A 4188-nucleotide genomic window follows, 5' to 3' on the forward strand; every position below is an offset into this window, starting at 1 on the left:
TGGGATTAGTTTCCTTGGAAAGGAGAAGAATGAGAGGAGATTTGATAGAGGTACTCAAAATCATGAGGGATCTGGACAGAGTGGATAGGAAGAAACTGTTCCCGCTCATGACAGGATCAGGAACAACAAGTACATAGATTTAAAGCAATTGGTCAAAGTAGCAAAAGTGAGATAAGGAAAAGCTTTTTGAAGGAGTGAGTGGTTCAGGTGTGGAATGCACTGAACTTATTTAAGACACAGATAGTCACATTATGATGCTTCAGCTTTAAGACCTGGCTTAAGGAAGGGCAGATACAGGCATTAAATATTCCTGGTTACAAGGTGTTCAGAAAAGGAAAGAAAAGGAAAAAGAGAAGAGTGGCATTTTTAATTAAGAGAGCATTGCAGTATTGGAGAATGAGGATCTTTCAGAGAGTTCAATGTCAGAATCGATTTGACTAGACCCAACAAATAAGAAAGGTGGAATTACATTGCTTAGTGATACGTAGACCGCCACCTAGTGGGATGGATATGGAGAAACAAATCTGCAAGTAAATTTGAGAGAGGTGTAAACATCATAGTTATAATGGGGAACTTTAATTGAATATATTGAATAGGATAAAGATAGCAAAGGGCAAATGTTCCTAGATTGTGTTTAGGAGATTTCCTACAGCAGTTATGTGACCAGTCCAACAAGAAAGGACGCACTGCTGGACCTGGTTCTTCGAAATCAGGGGGGCCAAGTAGATTAAGTGACAGACCTCGGAGGTCTGTGTTCCAAAAAAAAAAGGGAGTATTGATTGGGTGAACATTAAAGAGACAGTAATCATTGAATCATAAGGTTAAAGATGATCGTAATATACAACATTGGTCAATCCAGAGTAAAAATAATCAATTGGCAGACTTTAATGGGGCAAGAACAAAGCTGAATAGACTGGAACAAAAAAATTGTTGAGAAAAACAATAGCAGAACATATGTTCAGCCTGTATGTTTTAAACAGTAAATTAGAGAGGCTGTGCTGGCTAATATAGGAGTAAGCTTAATTAGATGGATTTCTGAAGTTAAGTTCATTACTTTAAAGTTGAAATCTTGAAAAAGTCTGAGTGAAACAGTAAGGGTGGATGTGGCAGGGGACACATTGGCACACTTAGAGATACATAAAGGGAAAAGTAAATAAATATTTTTCTTCAGTTCAAATTGATTTTATCACACAACTATGAACAAATGTATCGAGGTGTAAGGATAGGAAGTGGATTGAATGAGAAAACAGGCAGGGGACTCTTCAGAAGCAGATTTTGAGTGTGGCGGGAGGGTAGTGAGCATAAATAAAGGGTGAAGTAGTGAGCAAATGAAAAGGGAAGTAAGATATGTTGAATTGTGGGTCAAAGGACAAGAGGTGGACTGGAGGTTTATGGGTTAAATATAATGTCTATGACAGGGAATGAAATTTATCATATAAGGTATGAGAGGGCCTGTGTTCAAGTCCCATCTGCCCTGGAGGTGTTCCATAACATAGCGAAGAGGTTAATTGAAAGAACTTTCTAGTATTCGAGGATGTTGTGGCTCAGTGGTAGCGTCCCTACCTCTCGGCCGTTAGATTAGGTTCAAGTCCCACCTAAGGACGTGATAGTCGTGGAGATGTGTCATAACATGTCCAAACAAATTGATGAAGGACTAGATGAGAAGCAGACGATACATTCAAATCTCCCCCGTCCCCCTTACCGTCTCCAATGGCAGCTTTCTTTCCCCACCCGCCCGGGGCCCTGACGGGAGCCCCATCACCCGCCCATTCATTGGTGGAGCTCACAAATGATTTACGTTTCCATTGGCTGCTTCAACTGACAGCAGTACGCAGACTCCAGGCCGTGGTTGCCCGGCAACCGTTTTCTCCGCCTCAGCAAATAGCAGCTTTTCCCAAACTCCATAATATCCCGAATCAAACTGGGAGAATTCCCAAGCCCCCCCTCCCCAGGTATGCTTTTCATTTGTTTGAAGACTTGGAACACGTCGGACCATATAAATTACCGATGGATGCACAAATCAGTTTGACGGCCCTGGTCACTTTCCTCCCAACATCCTGCGCGATTCTCCTCTGGGACATCCTACCACAGACAGGGCAAGTCAGAAAATCCGGGGCCACTGCTGACACCCCACCTCTCCCATTGGGCAAATGTCAAATTGATGTAATGTTAGGCTATCAAATCCACTATTTGTAGAACCTCGCTGAGTACAAATTTCATAAGATTTATATATAAATGTATTTATTTTTCTGTGAAGTGCTATTGGGTGACCCAAAGACATAAAACTGTTACATAAATGTTCACTGTTCGTTCCGATTCTAGACTATTTAATAACCTGCTCCAACTTTAGCCAACACACTCCTGCTACTCTTTTCAAGGCCTCCTAGCTTGCATCTCTCCCACATTTAAAACCTTCCGCGGGACCTACTCATTAACATCCTTCGATCCACCTTCTCCAAATTCTCGCTTGGTGCCCAATTGCCCTCCAGGACCTCAAACTATTTTAGATAACAAGGTGTGGAGCTGGATGAACACAGCAGGCCAAGCAGCATCAGAGGAGCAGGAAGGCTGACGTTTCGGGTCGAGACCCTTCTTCAGAAATGGGGGAGGGGAAGGGGATTCTGAAATAAATAGGGAGAGAGGGGGAGGTGGATAGAGGAGAAGATAGGTGGAGAGGAAACAGACCGGTCAAAGAGGCGGGGATGGAGCCAGTAAAGGTGAGTGTAGGTGGGGAGTTAGGGAGGGGATAGGTCAGTCCAGGGAGGACGGACAGGTCAAGGGGGCGGGATGAGGCCAGTTGGTAGGAGATGGGGGTGGGGCTTGAGGTGGGAGGAAGGACAGGTTAGGGAGGCGGGGACGAGCTGGGCTGGTTTTGGGATGCGGTAGGGGAAGGGGAGATTTTGAAGCTTGTGAAGTCCACATTGATACCATTGGGCTGCAGGGTTCCCAAGCGGAATATGAGGTGCTGTTCCTGCAACCTTCGGGTGGCATCGTTGTGGCACTGTAGGAGGCCCACTACAGCCCACTACACTATCTACAGTCCGCGCACGATTTTACCACCGCGGCCTCTCTCTCCACTCATCAAGTCCCTTGTTTAAGGAACTGCAAGTTTGTTTCCTTACAAACCTTAAGGGGGAAAAGTGCTGTGAGTCAAAGCCATAAAATTTAAAACTTGAGAAATATACACCTCTGTTGAGGACTTTGGATGCAGTGGTTAATAGTGAACGGGGGCGTGCAGGTTACAAGATACTATTGAGACGTTCACAGGGCAAATCACAAGATGTAATTATTACTTTGCCTCCAATATTCAACTCTTCTGGTGAATATATTATTTAATTACTTCAGTGTATTCAGGCCAGTTTTTTTGATGCGAGCTTGCTAACAACATCGACTGCATTACTGTAATGTGGAAAAAATGTAGAATAGAAGGCATGACATTTAACCTAAAATACAGCATCTCAGTACGGAGATGCTGTGACTACTTTTCATTTTATTACTGAGCGATGAAACAGGTACACAAAATACGCAAGTGAAATATAGCTGGACAGAAATGCAGGAATTCCACCCCCACCCTCCCATTCTCTGATTGGCTCATTGTACTGCACAGGTACTTGGACACACGGGACATGTTCAAACTCTGGTCTGTGCTGCAGTTAGGAAGCAGAAACAAACCTGTGTTTGGTTCTCTCTTCTGATCATCCAAGATGTGATTCTCTATTTTAGCATACATAATTCAACATTTCTTGTAGTCACTGGATTAGTGTTTACAGCACAGAAACAGACCAGTCAAATATTTATGCACCACCAAGCCTCCTTCTACCTTCCACTATTCTGAAACAATCTCAACCCATCAACATTTCCTTCTAATGCTTTCCCCTCAAATACATTTATTAACCCAATCATTCCCTGTGTAAGCAGGGTCCCCATTCTCACCACTGTCTGTCTAAAGAAGTTTCCCGTCCTATTGGATTTCCATCCACCATAAGATGGTAACCATCTTATGTTTTTGGACACTAGGAACTGATACACAAAAATAATGTACTTGGAGCCTTAACCTCAGCAAAATAGTTTGAGGTCCTTGGGGGCAAATGGGCACCAAACAAGAATTTGGAAAAGGTGGTTAAAAAGGACCTTAAACAAAATAAGTGGAAACATCTCTACATCTACATGGAGCAGCACAGTGGTTAG

General features: G+C 43.3%; 1 protein-coding gene across 3 annotated transcripts in view; it reads right to left on the reverse strand.

Annotated features, from left to right (window-relative positions):
• Positions 1 to 1738, reverse strand: part of LOC109925297 (HIG1 domain family member 1C-like) — a 151434-nt gene extending 149696 nt beyond the window's left edge. For 2 of the 3 annotated variants that reach the window (XR_007265869.1, XM_048618792.1), the window contains exon 1: positions 1564 to 1673. The gene's annotated coding sequence lies outside the window, so the exon portion shown is untranslated. Of the gene's footprint in view, positions 1 to 1563; positions 1674 to 1702 lie in introns of those variants that run through there. The other variant, XM_048618793.1, reaches the window with a different exon arrangement.
• Between the last annotated feature and the right edge of the window lie 2450 nt (positions 1739 to 4188).

Source organism: Rhincodon typus, chromosome 41 (genome assembly GCF_021869965.1).
Source record: "Rhincodon typus isolate 14 chromosome 41, sRhiTyp1.1, whole genome shotgun sequence".
Classification (NCBI taxonomy): Eukaryota; Metazoa; Chordata; class Chondrichthyes; order Orectolobiformes; family Rhincodontidae; genus Rhincodon; species Rhincodon typus.